This window comes from Triturus cristatus, chromosome 7 (assembly GCF_964204655.1).
Source record: "Triturus cristatus chromosome 7, aTriCri1.1, whole genome shotgun sequence".
NCBI lineage: Eukaryota > Metazoa > Chordata > Amphibia > Caudata > Salamandridae > Triturus > Triturus cristatus.
The window spans coordinates 1,578,263,643-1,578,277,418 of record NC_140590.1 but is presented as its reverse complement, the minus strand read 5'-3'; positions in this window follow the sequence as shown (position 1 = coordinate 1,578,277,418).

Sequence of the window (13,776 nt, the reverse complement as noted above, 5' to 3'; positions counted from 1 at the left end):
ATAGGATATGACTCTTACAAACTCGAGCACAAAGGCCACTCATAACTCTATGTCCGTTACCATCCTAGAACAGTTGCCATTTAGTAGAGAAGGCGGATTTGCGAGCCCCTCATGTATACAGGCTTCACCTGATAGAGTAGAGAGAACAAATTGCAAAATAGTATCTTGGAATGTCACTGGCTTGCTGTCAAAACAGTCAAACCCTCTTTTTGGGGAATTTATTATGACTCATAATATTCTATGCGTCCAAGAGACGTGGGCAAAGAAGGCAATCCATATTAATGGATTTAAAAGATTCCGCACTCCAGCAATTGAAGGCCTGAGTGGAAGAGCAAAAGGGGGACTTGGCACATATATATCAAATAGGTTGGAAGCAAAAAATTAGAGCTTTATGCAGAGGAACCTTACTATCAATTAATTTAATTCGTTTTGATGGTAATTAATGTATATTACTGGTAAATTTCGATAATAATATACCCTCAGCCAAAGTGAGAGATGTCTTAATGCAACTATTTAATAATCTGCAGACCCTGTATAGTAAAAATTATAGAGACATGATGTTAATTATGGTAGGTGATTTTAATTGCGCCTTGTGTTTAAGCGAGGAAGATAAAATCTGTGGTGTTGTAACAGAAGAAGGTATTAGTAATACCCACTTCCATCATTCTCCATTGGGGGAGCTGCTTAACAACTTGATTTTTAGTATGGACTTGGGTTTTGCTAACGAGATAATTAACAAACCTATATCTATGCCCCATACTTTTAATGGTAGAGACTGTTTCTCCACCATAGATTATATTCTCATATCGAATAGCCACGCTCATAGACTGAATTTGTTTCATGTGGACGATAACCCACTGAGTGATCATTTTCCAATATGTCTCTAAGTTTTAATACCGTCTAGTAAGTTGCATAGTCAAGACATAACAGACCAGGCTTTATCTGACATTTCCATCAATAAGATAAATGGCTACAGTTTACGCTGGTCGATGGTGGATCCTGCAGTGATCACCAGAAAAGTGATAGATAAGTGTAGACCAGCTATTGACATATGCCTGAGTGAGACGGTTACTCCAGTTAATATCCTTTCCTCTTTTCAGTTAATTTCAGAGGCCGTAAGAGAATCGTTATCCGTGTAACAAAAGAATAAAAGAAACCCTCGTGGCTGGTTTGATTCAAAGTGTTCCCGGGCCTATTATAATTTAAAAAGGGAATTACATAAGATTCCTAAAAATGTTGAAAATATAAGAAAGTTAAGAGGAGAATATAGAGTGGCCATTAAGGAAACAAAAGCCACAATAAGAAATGAATCCTGGGAATCTCTTCATGAAGCATCTACAAGGGGAGATAGTTTGGCCTTCTGGAGAGTAGTAAAAGCACCTTACCTGAACTCCAGGGAAGTGCCGTGCGTGGAAGTTGCTGTATCTAAGAAGTAGTGGATTGACTACTTCTCGGGGTGTACAATAGAGATGGAAATTCTGTCATCCACACGGAGAGTGCTCTCATGGAAACCATCAACAACCCTGAGGCCAAGGATTCTCATCTTCAGTTTACACTGGAGGAGGTGACACGTGCACTTTCTGCGAGTTCTGGGGGGAAGGCCCCGGGACCGGATGGGGTCCCCATAGATCTTTTTAAATTTAATACCGAACTATGGGGGCCCATTATTACTCAGGTTATAATGGCTAGTTGTCGTGCCCCCTTTCCAACAACTTGGGAAGAATCTACCATAGGTCCAATTTTTAAAAAGGGGAACCGTCAGGACCCGAAGTGTTACAGACCCATTTCTCTATTAGATGCCTTGACTAAGGTGACTGGACGTATAAGATTGGAACGTCTAAATGAATGGGCAGAGGAAAACAATGTTCAGTCCGACATACAATATGGTTTTCGTGCAGGACTGGGGACAGTGGAATAGAGTCTTAATTTAGCTATTTAAGTTGGTAAATACACACGAGTGAAGAATGGCAGGCTGTTTTTAGCTTTTGTTGATCTCACTGCTGCATTTGACTCTGTGAGACATGAGGAGCTGTGGGTTATCCTTGAGAAGACAGGGGTAGATACACAAATTATTAATTTTCTTACAGGCCTATATTGTGATGCCAAGGCGCGAGTACGTTTTGGCTTGGGTGGAGAACGCACAGCCTCATTTCCCATTAGGAATGGGGTCAGGCAAGGATGTGTCCTGGCCCCCTTTCTTTTTAACCTTTAAATTAACGGTTTATGTGAGGCACTACTTAAGGATAACCAAGACTTCCCACAAATAGCTGCACGTCCCATTCCTGCACTTCTCTACGCCGATGATGCGGTTTTTATGTCCGGGACCCAAATAGGCCTACAATGGGTTTTAGATAGTTTTACTAAGTTTATCGGCCACCCGGACCTTAAGGTGAATACTTCAAAAACCTACATAATGAGGTGTGGAACGGGGAGCCATAAGTGTAGGGATATGTTTTTAGAGGGTCAGAAAATAGAGCACACTAAATGCTTTGCATACTTGGGAATATTATTTGACCAAAGCGATTCTTGGACACGAGCCATTATGGCAAAAAAATTCTATTTGCTAGATCAGCCATGGCCCTTGCTAATTTTGCCAGGAAACTTGGGAGAAGACCGCCTTTGGAATTAATACAGATATACAAAGCGAAATATATCTCTGCAGCCATGTATGGAGAGGCTGTGTGGGGCTTTGCGGATACACAGCTGATACAAACGGTGGAAAATATCTTTTTGAGGTACATTGTAGCTGCTCCTAGCAGCTTATCTGCGTATGTCTGCCACTCAGAGTTGGGTCTGCCATATATTTCAGATTTAATAAAAATTGAGCCTTTGGCATAGGATTTGGACTAAATCCGACACATAATTAAATCAGGATATTTTAGCAGACAGCTTAAAACTTGAAGGAACTTTATTGATTCCGTGGCTGAGGATCATTAGAACTTTATGTCCGATCTTGGTCACTTAGAAAATTATAACAACCCAAGTACTATGCAATTGATTAGCAGAAAGGAATTAAAAAGACAGGGCCTTTTGCTTATGGACACTATAAGATTAACAACAGAGAGTATAAAACCCACAGTCCAGTATAATCAACTGATTTTATCTTCTTTTAGTATTCAGCCTTATTTATTATATGTACCTGGTGGCTATGATAGGTTTTTATTAACTCGTTTTAGGTGCAGTATTTTTCACAGACTTGTGAGCTTTCCCAGTATGAATGATTGGTCTCGAATATTAGGACTGTGTCCGTGTGATAATAGCTCGGAACAATCGACAATAAACGTCCTTCTATTCTGTAGATTTTATAGTAATTTGAGGAAAGTTTGGATCGTCCCAATTCTAAAGGAGCTGGGCCTGAGACAATGTTGCCCTGCATTGCTTGTACTGCAGCTCCTGTATGATGTACACAGAGCCTGGAGGATAGGCATGTTCTTAAAAAAAGTATTTAGCCACAGGAAAGTTATTATTTTGTAATTAAGGAGACTAGTATGATTGTTTGTATGACTAATTTTCAATATGAAATTTGATTATGTATTGTATATAAAATGTTATAGTATTTAATGAATGAATTGTTTTTATGTACTTTTATGATTGACTCAAAAAGCAATCGAATAAAGTCTCTTTGAATTGAATTGAATGTAGGAAATCAATATATTTTGTTTGCTTTCTATATGATGTGCATCTACATTAAATGCACACTTTTTAAAAAAAACTTTATTTTGCATTTTCATCAATACAAAAAGAACAAATGTAAATATATGTACAGCAGTCCATAAACATAGGCTGTCCAGCCTTACAGAATCAACGTGGGGAATCTGGGGAAACCTACCAACCCACACATTTCTGAAAACTAGACACCTTAGGGAGACCAGGGAGGTGTAGCTTGCGTTGACCCCCCAACGTTTTCCTAACCAGAATCTCCTGCATTCTCAAATTTCTGTGTGGAAAGATTAGGCTGACACAAATGTCCTACCACCCAGCATTTCCACAGGTCTCCTGATAAAAATGGTACCTCACTCGTGTGGGTGGCCCAAGTACCCGCGACAGCCAAGGGCTCAAAACGTATTGAGGAGAAATCACAATTATCTATCACAAAACAACCTGGTTTTGCAGGGGGTCACCTGGGTTTTTGGCCCCGGGCTCAGCGGCTATCTAGGGTAACCTAATAAAACCACACATTTCTGAAAACTAGACACTCAGGGGAGTGCAGCGAGGTATGGCTTGCGTGGATCCCGCAAAGTTTTCCTACACAGAATCCTCTGCAAACCTCGAAAATAGCTGAAAAAAGCACTTTTTTCTCAAATTTCTGTGTGGGGAAGTTGGAGGATCACCAGGCTGACACAAATTTCCTACCACCCAGCAGTCCCCCGGGTCTACTGATAAAAATGGTACCAAACTTGTGTGGGTGGCCCAAGTACCCGCGACAGGCAAGGGCCCAAAACGTATTGAGGAGACATCAAAATTACCTATCAGAAAACAACCTGATTTTACAAGCGGGTTTCCTGGGTTTTTGGCCCCGGGCTCGGCGGCAATCTAGGGAAACCTACCAAAGCCACACATTTCCTAAAACTAGACACCCGGGGAAGTACAGCGAGGTATGGCTTGCATTGATCCCCCAATGTTTTCCTACCCAGAATCCCCTGCAAACATCAAATTTAGCTATAAAAATCACTTTTTTTCAAATTTCTGTGTAGGAATGTTGTGGGATCACTGGGCTAACACAAATTTGCTAGCACCCAGCCTTCCCACAGGTCTTCCAATAAAAATGGTACCTCACTTGTGTTGGTGGCCTGACTACCCTGGACAGGCAAGGGCCCAAAACGTATTGAGGAAACCCAGGATCCCCCCCTTGCAAAACCAGGTTGTTTTGTGATAGGTAATTTTGAAGTCTCCTCAATACGTTTTGGGCCCTTGCCGGTCGCGGGTACTTGGGCCACCCACACTAGTGAGGTATAGTTTTTATTGGGAGATCCGGGGGAACGCTGGGTGGTGAGAAATTTGTGTCAGCCCAGTGATCCAATAACTTGACCCACGCAGAAATTTGAGAAAAAAGCGATTTTTCAGCTAAATTTGAGGTTTGCAGGGGTTTCTGGATGGGAAAACGTTGGTGGGTCCTCGCAAGCCATACCTCTCTGGACTCCCCCAGGTCTCTAGTTTTCAGAAATGTGTGGGTCTGGTAGGTTTCCCTAGATGGCCTCCAAGCCCAGGGCCAAAAACCCAGGTGACTCCCCTTGCAAAGCAAGGTAGTTTTGTAATAGGTAATTGTGATGTCCCCACAGTACGTTTTGGGCCCTTCCCTGCCGCGGGCACTTGGCCCACCCACATGAGTTAGGTACCATTTTTATCGGGAGACTTTGGAAAATGCTGGGTGGGTGGAATATTGTGGATCCACACAGATTCCAGAACTTTCCATCACAGAAATGTTGGGAAAATTTGTTTTTTGACAAAGTTTGAGGTTTGCACGGGATTCTGGGTAGCAGAATCTGGTTAGAGCCACAAAAGTCACCCTGTCCTGGATTCCTCTGGGTGTCTAGTTTTTAAAAATGTATGGGTGGTTCCCCTAGATGGCCTCCGAGCCCAGGGCCAAAAACCCAGGTGACTCCCCTTGCAAAGCAAGGTAGTTTTGTAATAGGTAATTGTGATGTCTCCACAATATGTTTTGGGCCCTTCCCTGCCGCGGGCACTTGGCCCACCCACATGAGTGAGGTACCATTTTTATCGGGAGACTTTGGAGAATGCTGGTTGGGTGGAATTTTGTGGATCCACACAGATTCCAGAACTTTCCATCACAGAAATTTTAGGAAAATGTGTTTTTTGACAAAGTTTGAGGTTTGCAAGGGATTCTGGGTAGCAGAATCTGGTTAGAGCTAAGGGTGGGCAGAATTTGCGAAATTGACTTTCGCAAAGTATCGCGAAATTGCACAAAATCTCAGCGAGCATGCAAAACTTTCGCGAAGATGCGGAGATTGCTTTTCCCGCACGTTCGCGATGTGTTTTTGCATGCTCGCGGGGAAATATATCTCCAACTTGCCCATGCGGTCGCTAATGGGTGTGGCCATCTTGCTCGCGATGCTTATTTCCTGTTCGCGATCGCAATGACGTGTTCGCGATAGCAAACTCTCACGGAATAGCGCGACCGGCTACCAACAATCCAACATCTTGTGGCGCGCACGAACGGATAGGAAAACTCGTCGGCGAACGCAGGGACCCGGTAAGCCGCTACCGCGCGCACGAGAATGCATTTTTAAAGCATGAACAAGAAAAATACTTCCGTTTCGCGGCAGGTTGCGAAAGTTTTGACATTTTCGCACTCTCCACGGAACGCGAAAATGTCAAAATATCGCAAATTCCGCGAACGGAACGAAATTTACCGCCCAGGCCTAGTTAGACCCACAAAAGTCACCCCGTCCTGGATTCCTCTGGGTGTCTAGTTTTTAAAAATGTATAGGTTTTGCAGGTTTACTTAGGTGTCAGCAGAGCTAGTTTTCAACATTTACAGCGAGGCACTTTGCAAACAAAAGGGTCAGTTTTCACTGTAAAAATGTGGTGTATCCACGTTGCATTTTGTCCCGTTTCCTGTCGCGGGCACTAGGCCTACCCACACAAGTGAGGTACCATTATTGTCAGAAGAGTTTGGGGAATGCGGGGTGGGTGGAATTTTGTGGATCTACACAAATTCCAGAGCTTTCCATCACAGAAATGTGATGAAAATGTGTTATTTTTGGACAAAGTTTCAGGTTTCCAAGGGATTCTGGGTAACAGAACCTGGTGAAAGCCGGACAAGTCACCCCATCCTGGATTCCCCTGGGTGCCTAGTTTTAAAAAATGTATAGGTTTGCTAGGTTCCCCTTGGGATCGGCAGAGCTAGGGTTATAAATATACAGCTAGGCACTTTGCAATAAAAGGGTCAGTTTTCGCTGTAAAAATGTGGTGTGTCCATGTTGCATTTTGGGCCGTTTCCTGTCGCGGGCTCTAAACCTACCCACACAAGTGAGGTACCATTCTTATGGGGAGATGAGGGGAACACATAATTGTGGAGCAACTGTTATTACCTATTGACTTTTGATGCATTTCTGCCTTTCAAATTTAAGACAATGTGTAAAAAAGAAGTCACTTTGAAAAATATCCTATAATTCACATCCAAGTATGGGTACCCACAATTTTGGAGATGTGAAAATAGCTACTGTTTCTAAATTCTATACTTTTTTCACATTTCAGAAATACATAGGTGACTTTCATACCGATTTTTCACTGTTTATATTTTTCCAAATGAATTGCTATATACCCGGTACACAATAAAATCCATTGCAAGACGCTGCTCAGTTATTGGCTCTGAGTTCCTCAGGTTCTTGGTGAACCTACAAGTCCTATATATCCCCACAACCAGATGGGTCCTGCAGATGTAACGGTATATTGGTTAAAAAAAGTCTGTCATACTTAGAAGAAGGTACAGATGAAGACGTTGGCACAAATGGCTGTTTTTTCCAACTCATTTAAAAAATTTCCTATTTTCAACTGCTATTTTCTATAAAAAAAAACCTTGAAGGATCTATACAAATAACCCCTTGTTTTATTTAGAATTTTTTTTTACTTTTCTGAAATGTATAGTTTTCCGGGATCCAATTATTGATTTCATACCCATTTCTACCACTAACTGAAAGGAGGTTAAAAGCACAAAAAATAGCAAAAATAGGCTATGTCCTGGTAAAATGCCAAAACTGTGTAAAAAAATTTGGTTTTCTGACAAAAGTCTGTTGATCCCTGAAAGCTGAGAATATGGTGTTTTCAGCACTACAAACATGTTGTTGATATCATTTGCAGGGAAACAATCTCATGCTTTCATCTGCAGCTTTTTCCCCCCATTTTCCTAAAAACAAACCCAATATTTTTCTGTATTTTGGCTAATTTCTGGGTCCCCTCCAGAGGAATCAACAAACCCTGGGTACATCTAAAATACCCATGTTATTGGAAGAAAAGGATGCAAATTTGGCATGGATACCTTATGTGGTCAAAACGCTACAGGGGCCTCAGCGTGAACTACCCCAATTAGCCACAAAAAAGGCTTAGCCCGTGGGGTGGGGGGTGGGGTGGCCTAGCAGCAAAAGGTTTACATTTCAGTATGGTGTTTGCAAGTGGGATTATTTTTCAGTAAATTGCCAAGTACTTTGTTTTTAAACTGTTTACAGATAATATTTCTAATGATCTCCCAACGTATATGACTATAACAGAGAATAATTCACTTATTTCATTTTTGTAGGTGTGTTCTTTAGAAATACTGTTGGGGTTTTGTTTTGTTCATGCACTTACCATTTTCTTTTTTTGATCGTTCACTTTGTCCTTTTGGAGGTGTGGGAAGTTTTTCTCAAATACATTTTGGCTATATTTTAATTTTCATAGTCATAGTGGTAATTTTGGCTGTACCTGCATGTACATATTGGAAAAAAGGAATAATACTGTTAGTAACAACTACAGTGAAGTCTAACTCAAACATTAACTGTACATTTAATATGTATTTTATCATAAATATTATAGCACTTTATTTGTATGTACCTTTAATCCAAGTAAATCATTTTATTTTCCTAACAATACAAGATTATGAAACAAAGAAGTGTATCTGCAAGCTTCACTTCAACTACAGTTCCAGTACAGCAATTGAACTATCATAAATACTGTTTGCAGAGGTCTAGTAGTATTGGGCTATGTTTGTAGTCTAATGATAATTGCAATGCAATAGCAATTTCTGTTATATTCAAATGTTATTTATAACAAGACATTTTATTGGGTATTTTATCATGCGATTAAAGTTTGTCTGTGTTTCACATCAGTTTGTAATAAACCACCAAGTGTATAACAGATACTTGTTGGGTTACCCTGTAATACTATAGTCTGTTGGTTTACATGGCTGTATGACCTTAAAGTTTGGTGAAATTGCTATAGCTACTGTGTACTATGTTGAAAGTGTAAAGTCTAGTATCTTTGGAAATTAATGTGCTTCTCTAGTACAATTTGGGCTATGTTATCAGCCCAATCTCATGTATAACCAATCAGCCCTTTTTTTTTATAAGTATAATCTGTTAGGTAAAGTGTAATTGGCTAGTGTTGTAGCCAGTAGATCCATGTGTTACTGTTCACCATCCAGTCAGTGTTTTTCAAAGTGTTTAGTAGTGTTGAAAGAAGATGGTTTGTGTGTGGATAATTGGACACAGTTATAACTTTTGGGCTAGAGAGTATCCCAAGAAAAGAGGAATAGAGCATAATTTAGGTATGCCAAATATTCGTATTGGTGGCTGAAAGTGGTTTAAGGTGGAACAACCTCCCACCTCTAAGTTCATCTTTTACTTATTGTGAGCATCTCCATTTTCTAATTGTTCTTTGGGGAGGTAACAATACTGGTAACCTCACTGGTGTACGAATTGAAAAAGACATGAAAGCTACTTTCAAATCTGTAACTACTTTATTTCCACACGCCCATTTGATATATTCTAATATATGCCGAAGGATAACATGGAAGTACTCAGTTGAAAATACGGGAATATATGAAAAACATATAAACAAAATGGTGTCTGCCTTCCTAAGAGATCACACCACGTTTTCCATATCTCACTTCAACATTATGTTTTCCAAACCTGACCTTTATCATGCTGATGGTGACATTTGAAGGCAACTGGCAATTATATCTTCATTAATAACCTCTGCCAACTCTTACTAAACCATATCTAAAGACAAACTAGACACTTGAAATAAAAGGTTCTTCTAAGAGCCAACCAAACACAAGCATCAATAAATATGAACTTATTTTGTGTTACAAAATAAAAATAAAGGTTTACGCTACTGCGGTACTCTCTAGCGGGTAGTGGTAGTGGTAAAGGGTAGTAAGTGCAATTTTAGAGTTTCTTAGTGGTAAAGGTAAATTTAGGGTTTAGAGATGGGTAGCAGTAATGGGTGGTAAGGGTAATTTTAAGGTTTAGGGGTGGGTAGTGGGAAAGGCAGGTTAGCAGTAAATTGAAAAATAGGAGTTTGGAGGTTCCCTCTAAAAAAGAAAAATAGTATTATTAAATTAAGGTTTTACTTGCCTTCTTAAACTTACCATGTGTGGTAAAAGCATGAGTGGTAAATGGAACTGTGGAATAAAGGCATGCGTTGTAAACATTGCATGGAAAAGGCATACGTAGTGCGTAATATAGGCATATGTTGAGCTCCGCAGAATTCCACACACTTACATAAAAACTCAATGAGATTCTGCAGAGTTCCGCCAACATTGTACTGCTTGTGCTGTGATTTAGCATCAGTAGCACATTGTGTGCTGAAAAATCAATGTGAACGGCACCACGTGGTAGGCCAGAGGGAACAGCTACTCGAGTTGAGTTTGCTGCCACTTGAGTAGATTTTCTACATATAGAAAATCTATAGATTTCCTACATTCAGTAGATATAAAACTGATGGATGGAATGTTTGAATTAATCTCAGCCACTGGTAATTACTTGGGACTGCCTCCCTGTCCATTGTTATTTTAAGCTGTATCTGACTGATGAGCCCTAAGAAGAAGGAACCAGTCTTGCATTGCTTGTGTTCCAGTTCAGGGAGGACCTGACCTGGCAGTTCAGGCTAGACTGTCTCCATTAGAGCAAGGTAAAGATCGATTTGCATATTGCTGGGTTAAAACTAAGGTGGCTTGTTGTGCAAAATAACAATGAACTAGGATGGGGCCCCAAATAATTACCAGTGGCTGAGATTAATTCAAGTATTCCATCCAACTCTTTTTTGTATACTTCATCAGTTCTTATTTAAGACAGGGTAAGCATCACTTGATTTTCACGTCTACAACCATCATGTGAGGTGCCACACGTCCGAACCATCACTTTTTTGTTTTTCTGTAACACATTCCTAGTTTGATTGTTGTTTTAGGAAAAACAACAACATTTTGCAAAGCAAGGCAAAAACCTTGGCAACTGCTTGCAATGCATCAAAATAGTGGTGGCGGTCCTGCACCAATGGGTCACAGGCCAGGGCCTCCAGTAAACTATTGGACTGGTGGGTCACCTGTCCACTTTTAAATGACCTCCCCTATCTTTGCGATCAGTTTTACCTCTAGGGATTCCTTTATCGACCTGTTTTACCTCCAGAAATGTTTCCACCTATCACCTGGAGGGAAATTCGTAGGCTTAAACTGAGGTCGAAGAGCTACTAGTGCGAACCCTGTTATCCATACTAGGTGACAACACTATTTGCACGAAATGTAAATTACATAAATTAGCACTTAGAAGTAAATCTTAAAAATTACGTCCAAAAATCCCATGGCAACAAATATCATGCTTTCCTAGGCCTACAGCCATCAGACGAATGATTAAACACCCCAGGTTTAACCATAAATCGGATCATTACTTTTGCACGTATAGGCATTATGTATATAACCTTGTCAATCAAAACCTACCGAAATAGTTCTGCATGAATATAAAGGGGAAGATTTACAAGAAAGTGACGCATCTGCACAGATGCGTCACTTTCCCTGCGCCACCCTTAGAAACCCTTGTGCCACCTTTGATGCACTGTATTTACAATACGGCGCACTATGGAGCAAGGATTGACAGATGCGTCAGAAATTCTGACGCATCTGTTGGCGGAAAAGTCACGCATTGCTAGAGTCGTGTCGCAAGCGGGGCGAAACTCCAGCAATGCGTGTTGAGTCCTATTCCCACTACACTACGTCACTACTTACGCCTGCTTGAAGCAGGCGTAAGGTTTTGACGCAGTGGCGTCCTAAAAGTGGCGCAGTGAAATCTTGAAGATTTCACTGGGTCACTTCTACGAGGCCTTCCTGCGTGAGAAAGCCCACCCTGCATACATTATACCTGACGCAGGTATAATGTGGTGCAGAGCTTTACAATGTGACGTATCTCCCTAGATGCGTCACGTTGTAAATAGGCTGCATTGTTTGCGCTGCTGTTGCGTCAAAAAAGTGACGCAACTGCAGTGCAAAAGTCACGCAAGGGGCTGGTAAATCTGCGCCAAAGTGTGCAATAACTGCCATGAATATAGACCTAGACTGCGTCGCCATCCCTTGGAACACGTTACAACAGTGGGCAGTAGAATTCCCATGAACGACAGACCCTAACGTTGACTTCCTCGAGTTACCTTCCCGCCAAAAGCACAATGACATTCAAGGTGCCAGAGGAGGACTTTTTAATTCAGTACGAATGTGGCACGTGCTTCAGGGCTCGTGTATCGCCGCATTTCGTGCACAGCAGTGCATAGTATCACTCCGCAAAGGCACTGCATCAACAACGAGGCCTTCAACCACTCGGAAACTCAAAATGATTATCAAATCTCCTCACGCTTCCTCTACCCTCTGTCGAGAATTTGTGAATGCAGCTCATCTGAGCTTTGAATAATCCGCTACTCCTCAGAGTATTTTTCTTTAATGAGTGCAGAGTTTGCCAGAGGCTTGATAAGACGGAATAACTTGAAAACTGAATTGCTTTAATATTGGTTTAATGTATATTTTATAGGTGCGCAGTTTAGAATTAGGAATCAGGCGCTGCATTAAAATATGATGCATCGTAACCATTACAAGTGATGGTTGATAAACTAGTTTGCATTCTATGTGTTTGTTACTTGCAAGCATAGACAGTATTTGTAGCTGCAATTTCTTTTTCCAGTGTCTCAAAGGAAAACTGAACACGCATTTTCATTTTCTGGGGGGTAATTTTATATGCCTTTGTGTGAACACTTCAAATAAGGACATAAAACGTCTTCTTTGCAGCTTGTCACATAAAAGTATTTTTTCGTAACAAATGTTTTTGTGGCTCATTTTAAAAGTATATGCCCATTGACAATGGTAGATACATTTTGAGAAAGTTTCATAATTCAAGGCGGTACATAAACTCTGTAGTCTATGCAAAGGTGACGAAAACTCAAGAGCCACCCCTAAAAAATGAGGAAGAAAACAGATACAAAAATTCAGCAAACCACTATTTATTAGAAGGTGGCACTCAAATACTACTGTGTCGAATGATTTTAACCAGAGTAGGTCCTTAATATATTGCAACAGGTGTGGTACAGCACAAATTTGCCCATCCTTTACAGGTCACAATTTCACAACAGATAGATGACATGAACGTGCACTTAGCACGTGTTTCTTGCATGGTCGAACAATATTAAAGTAAGTATTCCACTTGACATTATTTCTAAAGTGCATTTATTGTAGGATCAGTGAATTTACTCATATTGTGTGATTTAACCATACCAACCAATGGAGATATGTCTTCAAGTCTAGCTGAATAAACCATCCTTACTTAGTAGGCATGTACTCCCTATAAAGAGCACCCGACTTACATGATGAGTGCCTTTAATACATGAATTGACATTTACCACTTAGATGTTTGAGTAGAAACGAAAACCATCCTCACGTTATGAAATCTCATTGATGTTAAAAACAAATTAGGTGTTTGTACTGTGCGTACTAATGGTTCATATATTGCATTAAAATGGAGTTCCTTGACATACTTACACATATGCATTTAAGATTTTACTGTATGCCACATGTAATATGAATCTAATGTTACTCAAGACTTATGTTTGGTGGTGTTTAAATGTGCACACGTATATTCAAAGTGCACCATTGAGTTAATACTTTATGTTGTCCTTAGTAGGGCTGCTTGCTGTGCTGCACAAAATATTGTTTTCCAATTTTTGCTAACATGACATTTCTTGAAGGTATTCACAGGCAATGTTAGTTTGACAATAGATACATTACTATACCAGTGATAGAAACAGAAA